Source organism: Anastrepha ludens, chromosome 3 (genome assembly GCF_028408465.1).
Source record: "Anastrepha ludens isolate Willacy chromosome 3, idAnaLude1.1, whole genome shotgun sequence".
Classification (NCBI taxonomy): domain Eukaryota; kingdom Metazoa; phylum Arthropoda; class Insecta; order Diptera; family Tephritidae; genus Anastrepha; species Anastrepha ludens.
In genome coordinates, this window is record NC_071499.1 from 8,033,325 (window position 1) to 8,045,918 (window position 12,594).

General features: G+C 38.8%; 1 protein-coding gene across 1 annotated transcript in view; it reads right to left on the reverse strand.

Annotated features, from left to right (window-relative positions):
- LOC128856978 (adenylate cyclase type 9) overlaps positions 1-12,594 on the reverse strand; it is a 57,382-nt gene that overhangs the window by 30,427 nt on the left and 14,361 nt on the right. The gene's annotated exons all lie outside the window — the stretch shown is intronic.

Consider the following 12,594-nt stretch of genomic DNA (forward strand, 5'->3'; position numbering starts at 1 on the left):
GAATGCACCTGAATGCCATGGTGATTATCCTGGCGGGCGACTGCTCAAGCGCCAGCAGGTCGCAAAACCGCACTCGCTCACCTATGTGAACAGGTGTGTATTTGTGTTGACTAATTGTGTTAGACTGTATGGAACCACATAAATGCGGACAAGTGTTGGTTGACTTTGCTCGAATTGCACGCAATGCGAGCAAAAACATACTTTGGGCGCTTTTGTGCTACATTAGAAATTAATTGGAAGACCAATCAATTTGGACCGAAGAACAGAGGTGGCAGTAAGTTAAATTTTATTTGTAAGCAAATATTGAAAAGTTTTTATTTGCGCATAAATAGATTTGTGTGCTTTGCGTATCAGGTTTTCGGATTCATTTCGATTTTTTTAACTTGACTCTACTTCCACTTAGTTTGCAAGCGGTGAGTCTTCCAGTAATGCCTGATGCTAATGGAACTGTATCGTCGGCGAATGTAGCAATCACATCACACGCCAAGAGAAGCCAAGTCTTTTTCCACCTGATCTTTTCCACGCAGGCCTTTCTCTTCCCCTGCTACCACCAGCTGGTATCGCATCGAATACTTTCAGAGCCCAAGCGTTTGTATCCATTCGTACGATATGACCCAACCAACGTAGCCGCTGGATCTTTATTCTTTGCGCTATTTCTATGTTATTGTAAAGCTCATACAGCTCATCGTTCCATCGCTTGCGATCTTTTTACAGAATCTTTCTCTCAAACATTTTACTTTACAGCAGAAATATTCTCAACATAATGCCCGGTGTTTGGTCTGTCAGAGCTTTTTCTATTATCGACGGAACCTGTTTCTTGATTTTTCCACCAACCTTTGAATTGTCGACTCATTCGGATGATTATTTTCATCTAATATTTTACGAAGTTTGCGATATATTGTTCTTAAAGATGGACCATTTTCATAATAAGTTTGAATAATTTTAATAGTGGATTTCAGAAAGATGAGAAAATCTCCTCATAAAACTATTTCACGTTCGGAGTCGGCTTAAAACTTTAGGTTTGTGGCACAACATCAAAGCACACACCACAAATAAAAGGAGGCGCTCAGCCAAACACCTAACAGATATGTATGCTCTAAATATTTATTTATTTAAATTTATTTGAATAATTTTAACGCATTATTTTATAGTTTAAAATTATGCATCTTTACAGATACTCGACAAATATCAAAGATGACATAAAAAAGGTAACGTCTAGGAAATATTTACTACTGACATCTATAGTAGGCGTCACTTTTGAAAGATCCTTTATAATATTAATCTTAAGTTCGTGTTTTATACAATATTGTTGATTCGTGAGTTGAAAGTTGCTGCCTGTTTCTTTTGCCACTACAACCACACTTACTCCTGTTTGTAAGAAATCCGTCACTGAAGCCCTTCACTAGAATGAAAGAAACAAAAAACTAAAACAATGCATAAAAATAAAAATACCAGCTCCACGAAAAGTCAGCCTTGTCTTATAAAGTATATTTATATATTTTTTATATCATCTATTTTTGTGCCTTGAAAACTAAAAACTATGGCCACTTTCATCTGGCTTTTACACCTAAACCACACTCGAGTGGCTACCACTTCTTCTCTTAAGCACTGCAAGCTTGGCAGCCATTGATGAGCGAAAAATGCTGCCACATGCCAGTGGCTATTTTTTTATAGTCGCTCTTTAGCACGCGGCACACTTAAGAGCTTCCTTCCTTCTCTTTTGCCTTCCTTCCTTCGCCATCAAGAAGACAGAAGAAGTGAAAAAAATTTTTAAATTCCACCAAAGGCACGCCGTAGTTCGCTTTAGAAAAAATGTGCCATTAAATTCACTTTCATTCGAGCTGGTTGAGCTAACCGTTATCCTGCATACATACATATATTTATATTCTTTGTTTCTACTTTCGGCGACCTTGCATCAGAAGCTCTTTAATAGTTAAAGGGACTACGCTTTGTGAGTGTTTATGCTTACGACAATACATTCACATTGCAGGTAAACTCATATATTTTGCATTTTATTCCCCTTTTTTTATTCTGCTTGCATACTTTCTTTCGCTTTCTTGGCATCTTTTAGCTTGTCGCTTCCAGATCCTTACACGACTATACACACTACTGTAAGCATTCAAAGCACTTTCCATCCAGCAGCGTTCATTGTTAGTGAGTGCCGCTGTCGTTGCACTTATTTTGTCCTACTGCCCTACCCTTTTTACACTTTTAATGGCGGTAATTAATTTTCATATACAACAGTGCCTTGAATACTGCCCGTGGCTTTATTTAGGTATATCACTTAGATGTGTGTACATGTAAGTGTGTGTGTGTGCGTTTATGGGCATGTGCGCATTCCTTTGCATATTGTCGACTACAGCCGGAGTGAATTGTTGGATTAGCGAACAAGAATTTAATTAAAATTGTAATAGATATGTATTGCTTTATATATTAAACGATTGTGTGATTGCATGAAGTTGGTGCTAATGTCGGTGGCGTATGAGTGACTTTTTCTTGCTTGGTGTAGAAATGAGTCTTCAGTACCTATACAACTAAGCGGGAAAGGCCGGCATAGGCGAACACAAGAAGGGTTGTCTAGATTTGCGCAGGATATAATGAAGTTATGTCAGTGCGTTACTCCATCAGTACAACTCGAATTCGTAATTTTTGCTGGTCAAGCACTAAGTCGCTGCGTTCTAATATAAAATTGAAATTATTAACCTATGCAGGTTGGGAATCTATCTGAAACCAGTCAATCTGAATACAAATTAACATACAAAATTATTAAAATTTTTATTACAAAATACTATTTGTTGATCTAAAAGCAAACACCAGTTAAAACAAACTAAGTGTTTGCCAAAAGTCCACAAAAAAGCGTGGCATCAATCTTCTTTTTGCAAATATTCGTTTGGGGAGAAGAAATTCATTATTTTTGCATACAATTTTTGCGCAAATGGTTTAAAACTGTTTTATTATAGGTCTTTTGCTCCTGGGAGATGCTACGACCACTAAAATATCGGACAACACTCAACAACTTTCTGTGATTTTATTGAAATTTTCGACATTTTCCATAAATACAACTTACCCAATTTTACATTTTACAATTTTCTTATCAAAGAAAAACCGAATTTGGTTTTTGTTGACTTCCATTGTTAACGCGCTGTAACTCACAACTTAACATAATGAACAAAAAATTTTAATTAAATTTTAAATTTAAATTTAAATTTCTTTTATAAAATAATGCATTTTCGTCAGTTTTTGCCCCCTATTTTCCTAAACAGGAAGGATTAGGTGAATGAGCAGGACAATTTATTGCACAAGCAAATGCATTTGAACTGGTTTTTGTTTTGTATGTTATTTTTTTGTGTTTCATTTTGTTTGCTAAATGTCGAATTATTTTATTGGGTATGGGAATAAGTTTCCTCCCTCGTAAAAGAGGTTTCGCTGGTGATATCATTTTTTTGTTTAATACTGGTGATTTGAAGGTGTATATATGAGGTCTCAGTCGCTGTTAGCATTCGTTTAAAACGTAAAGATCCTTATTAACAGAAGTCAAAAATTTCTAAGTTCGTCCCGAAAAAACAGCATTTGCGGGAAGTCATGGTTTATTATTACCTTTTAAAGAAAAGTACAGATGCAACGAGTCGTATATAGTCCCACTCTATCAAATACAACTTGTTAAAAGTGGTTTCGACGCTTTTAAAGTGGCAATTTCGTCATGAGTGATAAAGATCGCGAAGGGGCGCAGAAAAAATTCGAGGGCACTAAACTACAACAATTATTGGATGAAGACGCATGTCGAATCCTTGATGATATGTCTAAAGAGTTGGATGTTGACAGATCAACCGTCGGTAAACGTTTGCACGCGATGGGAATGGTCCAGAAAGCAGGTAACTGGGTGCCATATTAATATTGGGAGACGTTTGGTGACGTGTGAGATGCTTCTTGAACGGCAGAAAAGAAAAGGTTATCTGCATCGCATCGTCACTGGCGTTGAAAAAGGGATCTATTATGATAACCCAAACGTCGAAAATGTTGAAGCGTAGGTTATGTTGTGCATCTGGTGGGATAAGAAGGGTGCCATCTATTATGAACTCCTTAAACCAATGGAAGCTATCGCTGGCGATTACCGACTGCAGCTAATACGTTTGAATCGAGCTCTCAAAAATAACGGCCGGAAAGGGACGGTAGACCGTGACAACACCAGGCCACACGTGGCTAAATCGGTCCAGAAATATTTAGAGGGACTGAATTGAGAAATCTTGTCCCACCCGCCGTATTCCCCAGACATTTCACCCTCGTATAACCATCTGTTCCGATCAATGCAGTTAGCCCATATTGGAGAGCGCTTCACTTCTTACGAGAGCATCGCAAACTGGCTCAATGAGTGGATCAAGAAGAAAGAACTCGAATTTTTCGTCAGAGGAATCCGTATGCTGCCCGAAAGATGGAGTAAAGTTATAGCTTCCAAAGGCACTTACTTTACATAATATCAGGTATTATTTAATTTTTTAAATAGTTCGTAACTTTGGCTAAGAAAGGACGGAAACTTATTCCCGCACCGAATAGTTCAAACTAAATAAATTTGTCTGGTTAATTTTTTTTATTATTTTTTTTTAATAATTCTTAAGAAAATCGAGTTCCTTAACCAGTTTCTTTATACAAAGTGTTTTATTCTCACTAAACTCGGTAAAAGGGTGTCCAAGTGTTTTCATTATTCGAAAATAGTAAAATTGTTAGAACAGGTTAAGAGTTCTGATCATTATTTTGCTTTATTTCGACGAAGAAATGATAGGGATTCAGAACAAATGTGGGCCGTTTTTTCCAATGACTTTGGTTTATTTTCAAATAAATTACGAAAGAAGAAATTCTCGTCAAATTTTCTTAAGCTTTGCTCGAGGCCAGTTTTGTACCAAAAAAAAAAAAATAATTTGTAATGCCTGTAAAGCTAATAATTGCTTGATTTTAACTATATGGGAAATATGATCAAATTATTATCCGGACTCTCAGAGGTTCTGGTGCATCATTAAAGATATTTGCTGCCAGACGTTGTCTTGATGGAAGAAAACACCCTTCTCGTTCACCATTATGGCAGCTTCTGAAAGAGCGCCTGCTTCCAAATAACGATGCAGCATCCTGCTTACTTCGGCTGATTTCTTCTTGAAGACGATTAAAACGCAAAGCAGTAGCAGACTTTGTTGAGAGCGCGCAGCGATTATATGCTAAAATGTTTTCGTAAAACAAATTAAAAAATCAAATGAAAATTGCTTATTAGTATCCTTTTATAAACAGTCTTTGTCAGAAAAAAGGAACCGCGACTATTCATGAAGCATAAAAGATATATTTTAAAATTTGTTTTACGTGAAAGTATGTACAAAACTACGAGTCGTAATTACTCAATAAGCCTTGTAGTCTTCATTGTTGTCGAGTATAGCTTGGCATCTTCTTCATACTTTGAACCAGCTTTTCTGTGTAGCTCGTAGCTAAATCATGGACTGGCCTTCCGACAAGATGCCTTTTCATAGTCCCCTAGACATTTTCAATGGGGTTGCCGTCAGGGGACTGGGAAAACCAGTCCAGTACTGTGACGCCATTTTTCTGAGAGTAGTGGTTTTGAAGATGTGGGACAGTAGGATGTCTTCACTTCCTTCAGTCTTCGTTCGGTGGTGTTGATACTCACTTCCCTTTTAGCAAGAACTGTTTGTGCTTGGCGTATTCGCAAAGAATGGCCCCACTTAAGAAGTCAGACGATCTCTTTATCCTACTTTTTTTCGTCACTCGGAAAAGTCATCAACATTTCTGTATAAACTTGAATGCATGCATAGAAATACCGTCTCAAAATGCTTCACGTACTTCTCACTCATTTGTGGTTGGTTGTGCTTACGGGTAATTTTTCGAACGATACTAACCTGAGTTAGCACTGGTGTCGTAGCCCTTGAGTGGGACTATTGCGGAGCAAAAAGCAGAACGAAATATATCTTGAAGTTACAAGAAAAAAAGCGGTTATTTTCTTCTGACACAGACTGTAAGTAGTATAAAATTATGAAAAGAGCATTGAAATAAGTAAAGGGTCTTTCAAAAGTGGCGCCCAGATGTCAGTAGTGAATAATTCCAAGACGGTAACTTTTTTTAAGCCATTTCTTACATTTGACAGATGCGCAATTTTATCCATGAATACTTACATGAAAAATAATGCGTTAAAATTATTGAGACTTATTCTGAAAATTGTCGATTTTTAGGGATAACATATCGCAAAACTCGTGAGTTTTTTGGCAGAAATAATCATCCGAATGAATTGTCAACTCAAGAATTGGTGAACAAATTTAAGAAACTGGTTCTCTGGAGTATAGAAAAATAATTGGCCGACCAAAAACTGGGCGATCTGTTGGGAATATTTCAGCTGTAACGCAAAGTGTTGCTGAACAACCTTCAACATCGAAAGCTCGACGTTCTCAACAATCAGGCATTCATGAGTCTACGGTTTAGCAGATTTTACCTGTAGAGGAGCTCGTGAGTGGCATTTAAATGATGCAATTTTTCAGGTAAATTATTGAGAGACGTATTCTGAGGAAAAATAGATAATGAAACCTGAAAGAATCTAGGTTAGGTTAGGTTAGGTTGGTATGGTTGCCCAGGGAGTGAGAACACTTGGACCAAGAAAGATTCGTTCTTTGTGATACCGATGGGATGCAGGGAGAGGGCGAGGAGAGGTGGTGATGGGATAGTTAGGAGCGTGCGGATTACAAAAGATGACTATGTTAGCGTCAACCGCTTTGTGCTGCTGATGAAATTCATCAGATGTCTTATGTCAGCGCCAGCTATATCAGCAGGCGGGGCAAAGAAGTAAGAGCCAAGATGCCTGGATCTTAGCCCCGCCAGAGCAGGGCAGCTAAGGAGAAGGTGCTGAGATGATTCCACCTCATCCTCCATACATCCATCGCAAAAAGGACTCGAGGTGATTCCAAGTCTCACAGCATGCATTCCTCGCGCATTGTGTCCTGTGAGAGAACCCACTGGATTAGAGAGCTCATATTTTGTCAGCCTCAGAAGCTCGCCCGAGCGCCTCCGGTCCAGTCGTGGCCAGAAGGATTTCGCGACCTTACACGTTTGTGTATTTGCCCAGTGCTCGCTGAGTTGGCGCGATGCCCATCTTTCCAGGAGCAGAAAGAAATAATCTAAATTTTCGTATGTTTTATTTCAATACTTTTCTGCTAACCTGTGGTTTAGGCAATATGTATATAAATTAAAGTATTAGAAGATTCTAAGTTATTAAGATTTTGCAACGACCATTTATTGACTCCTTAATGAAATTTATTTTACAAGCTAAAAACATCAAATCGCAGCTAATAGAATTGCGTGATAACACAAAAAGCTCCGTTTAATGTTTTTCAAAGAATAAGACCCTTTTTTTATAGTTCAAAATACCCCTTTTTTTATTTTACTTAAATTTTCTAATGATAAAATGAAGTTTATTTGCCGCATGAATCAACTATGAATCACGAAATGCAGCACAACATCAGCCAGGGAACTCGTGACTATGGCAGCATCAGTGGCCTTAGCAGTGTGTATTTCATACTAAATACACAAACATTACATACCTGCGATTATCAAGAGGAGCCCTGAAGGTATTTCTACAAAACTCTTGCCGCACGTGCGGCAGGGTCAACGCATGCAACGTTCGTTCAAAACGCAAATGGCGCATTATGCTCAGCTTGATTACAACCAGACACATCTTCGCCAGCTATCTGGGTATGTTAGTGTATGCAATATGATACGGCTTCATAAGTAAAACTACAGATACTCCTACTGATACTGAAATTTCTCTGTATTGCTTTTATTATCTCGCCAATCCTTTGTGTTGTCCAATACGCAAGCATTCAAGATCTGTATTGTTTGTTGGGCGGTAACTCATCTCTTTTGGTTTATTGAGATTTTGTTTTGAATCAGTAAATAAGAACGCGGCAGGGGTAGGCGGCGATGAGAGTAGCGAAATCTTGTTACAGTACAGGGTTTGATTGAAAAGTAATGAGCCTTCCCGCGCGGAGCGTCTGCCAAGCGATCAACCGAATCGGCTGGTGGGGGAAAATGATCGTTGGACCACTAGAAACCGGTCCCAGCTCGCTGGCAACAGCGGGGCAGTCAACATCGCTCCGCGCGTGAAAGCTGTTTTAAAAGTGTGTTAGGATTTTGCAGTGGCGAAAATGCAGCGATCGTTGGAGCAACGTTACTCGATCAAATCTTGCGTAAAGCTAAACAAAACGAGTACCAAAACCATTGGGCTACTCAAGGAGGCTTACGGGGACCAATCTCTGTCCAGTGCCCAGGTAAAACGGTGGCACAAGTCGTTCAAGGAAGGCCTCGTCAACAACTGGACACTTCATCACGACAATGCGCCGGCGCACACCGCCTTCCTCTGCACCTCTGCATTAGCCAAGATGGGGGTTCCGGTGCTTCCCCACCCTCCCTACAGCCCACACCTGTCCCCTCCGGACTTCTTCTTGTTGCCGCGCCTGAAAAGAAAGATGAAGGGGAGGCGTTTCGAGTCCATCGAAGCGATCCAAAAAACTGTGACAGCCGAATTGAACGCGATTCCGGCGGATGAGTTTAAAAAATGTTTCCTGCAGTGTAGGGACCGCTACCAGCGGTGTATTGACGCTGAAGGGTCCTATTTTGAAGAATATTAATTGAATAAGCTAAAAGGTTTTATAAATTTTACTGATTACTTTTTAATCAAACCTTGTAATATTGATTTATACCGTCAAAAACTGGGCTGTGAGGTTTCAGGTGCCGTATCTTGTCTAGAATTTCGAAAAAATCGATCTTTTTTCATGTTATGATAGTTTATACCTTTAAAAATATACTTGTTAATTCTTATATTGAAACTCGTTGTAGCTTAGACGTTACAGTCCTTTAAAACGAGTCCGGTTTGGAGTACTTTGACGCCCAGGTATAAGTGCGTTAACCGTGTTTTTTTCTCGACACAATTTTTTCCGAGTTGGCGTTGGTAAGTTCTCAAAAAGTCCTAAATCGATTGATTTGAAGTTTTAATATATTAGAATAAAAATGGTTTTTTTGTTTTTTTGGAATAAACAGACAAAATATCTAGAAAATTTTTTTTTGTAAATCTGCTACCCACCATAGCGACATATCTCTTCATGAATAATTGTACGAATTTTTTTCAGACATATCTGAGCATCGCAATCAGTTACGCCAGTGTTACGTCAGGGGAAGCAATTTTTTTATTATTGTCATTAAAAAAAATATTTTTTTTGTACGTAAAGAATTGATCTAATGAATAAAAACGGCTTTCAATTGATACCGATTGTTTTTCTTCAATTTTCAACGCCATCAATTTTCACGTTTCTAGACCAGAAAGGTACCTTAATGCTTGGACGAAGATATACTCCAGCTATAATATGTAACAAATAGAGCTCATTAAGGGGTTAGGGGTAGTCAGAATTTTCAAAAAAATTGAATTTTTTTTGCAGTTTCTTAAAGTAAAATATCTTTAAAACACTGTGTGAAAATTTGAAGTGAATCCGACACTTTTTGAGTTATTCAACAATTGACAAACGGCGCTCGGGCGCTCCGAAGCGTTCGACAGCAAGTAGCTAGCAGCATGTGTCAGCAACCGACGTATGAAAGTGGCAGACAAACGCGCTAACGATAACACCCGAGGAGGAAGAATGCTACGTAGGCAACAGCATATCGATATTTTGGAAGCTGCTATGACGGCTGAAGAACTATTGGATTGGGGAAAAAGAAATGTCGTATTTGTGTTCCAAAATTGCGTTATAAAACCCCCCTCCTTATTTGCAAAAAACTCAGACAACCAGTTTTCGCAAGCCTCTTTTGAGGCCAACTTGGTATCACCAAGGGCGTTTTGCATGGACCGGAAGAGATAATAGTCACTTGGTGCCAGATCTGGACAATATGGTGGGTGCGATAGGACATCCCATCCGAGCTCCGGTAGCTTCTGGCGGGTCTTCAAAGATGTGTGAGGACGAGCGTTGCCCTCGTGCAACACAACACCATTCCTATTGACCAATTCTGGCCGCTTCTGGTCAATCGCCTGCTTCAAACGATCAAATTGCTCACAGTAGAGGACCAAATTAAGGGTCTGGCCATAGCTGAGCAGCTCATAGGGGATAATTCCCTTCCAATCCCACCAAACACACAGCAAAACCTTCCTGGCGATCAATCCGGGCTTGGCGATGGTTTGGGCCGGCTCGCCGCTTCTCGACCACGATCTTTTTCGCTTGGTGTTGTCGTACGTGATCCATTTTTCATCGCCAGTCTCCATCCGCTTCAAAAATGGGTCAAGTTCGTTCCGTTTTAGCAGAGAATCGCAAGCGTTGATTCGGTCTAAGAGATTTTTTTGCGTCAACACGTGTGGCACCCAAACATTCAGCTTTTTTTGGAATCCAATCTTCTGCAAATGGTTCCAAACGGTTTTGTGGTCTACACCTAGTTCCTGGCTAGTCGAGCGGATGCTCACATGCCGGTCTCTTTGGATAATTTCAACGATTTTATCAGTCTCTACGACGATTGGCCTACCAGTACGGGGTGCATCTTCGACATCTACTACACCAGAAATCGATCGAACCAACGCTGTGCTGTGCGAAACGTTACAGTATCAGGCCCATAAACTTCACAAATTTTTGCCGCCGCCTTCGTTGCATTTTTACCTCTAAGGTAGTAAAAACGTGAAACATGACGAATTTCTTGCTTGGTGGGCTCCATCTTTGAGGCGCTATAACTTAAGACTGAAGCGTACGATCACAGCACTGTCAAAGAGACACTTGTATATTAGTACAGATTGTCGTCTTCAAATCGCCGTTTAGTGTGACCCGATGCAATAAGTACAACACAAGATATGTTTAAATGTCGCGCTCAATTGACAAAATACGACATTTCTTTTCCCCAACCCAATATTATATGGCCCAGGAATAGATGGCTCAGTGTAAGTAATTAAATAATTCGTATAACTCTAAATAAATTGAAAGCAAAACTTTAAATACGTTTTTCTCAAAACTATGTTTTTTGAACTGGTGATCACTGTAACTTAAAAACTGCTTGGTAGATTTATAAAAGTAAAATAAAATTTATACTGCTTTTGAAAGACATATAAAATTCGTGCCTGATCGAAGGATTTTTTTTGAAAAATTTCGATTTTTTTTAACAATTAACACTCCTCTGTGGGACATCTATACAAGGCTAAGGGGGCTAAACAAGTGTTGAATTTAGAGTTTTCTAGAGGTTAGTGTTTCTAAAAGAGAGGGAAACTCTTGAACACCTTCTACGTTCTTCCCCAGCATTAGTTAGAATCCGAATGAAATGTTTAGGAGCTCTACAATGGGAGAGGTTAGAATGTCGCTCGGGGTTAGAGCTTCAGAGCTTACTTAGATTCGCAAAAGTCTCAGACTTATTACAAGAAGCCTACTACAAAGCAACGTAAGAGTCAAGCTCCATCTAGTACCATCTAGTGATGGCTTTCAGGCAGCCAGGTCAACCTAATCTAACCTAATGTTTTCACTTTGTACAAACGATTTTCTTTTGGAAGGATAAGATCTCCACCATGACATGAAAGTTGAAAGAAAACCCAAGCATTCAAGTTCCCGCGATAAGAAGTTGTACGTAACAGTGTGAAAGGCTTTTGAAAAGTCTGTGTATTAAGTGGCGACTTGACAACTATTCATAAACTATTCATATCACGAGATTGGCAACTGTGTTTTAAACAGAAAATATTTTAAGTTATGAGAAATGCTGCGTATAAATGCGAAGTAGCTAAAGTAAATATGAATTAACAGCAATAAAAAAGCACGTCAAATGATAATTATAAATATCTAAGAATTGAAGAAAGATGTGTTGTAGAAGCTCTAAAGATGCATATTTTACACGAACGAAAGGTTTTATCTGCACCTCCTCATTTCGCAAAATATTCTAATCTTATCACACTTATCTGCGTATATTTTTATACGCTCACGTCTTCTTAATTTTTTAACCCATCCTCTGCTAAATATAGCCATGAGATTGTAAAGAGATTTAAGCGTCTGTGTAGGAAATCTAAATCAAACAACGCCCAACTCTCGCTGGAAATGTCATAAAGTCAAAAATCCACTTCAATCTAGAAATAGTTAGATGGAATATTTGTGTATGTGTGAGAAGAAAAATTTAATAAAAAGGTATGTATTGCAATGGATATCATACACAAGTATTAGTACCACCGCTTCTGCCTTTCCAGCTATTTACAAATAAGTAGAGTAGAATGGGGTAAGATAGGTATGGGGGCACAATAGGTAGGTGGGGTTTTCGTCGCACGGTTTTTGCAGAGGTCACTCGTCTTATGTGAATTGAATACGTGGTGGGGAACAACGTTCGCGACTGTCATTTCGGCAGTCACCATTGATTAGTTATCCCAGTTCTGGCGTCGTTTAGTTTTTTGTGAGCTTTTCTCCGACACAGCATTTTTTTTATTCTACGGTGCAGTGCATTTAATGTATGTAAATATTTGTCAGGTGAGTTTTATTTTACGTAGAAAATAATGCTGAACACGAATAATGTGTTAGTTTTTTGATATTATTGTTTTAAAAAAAAATATCGACACTAACA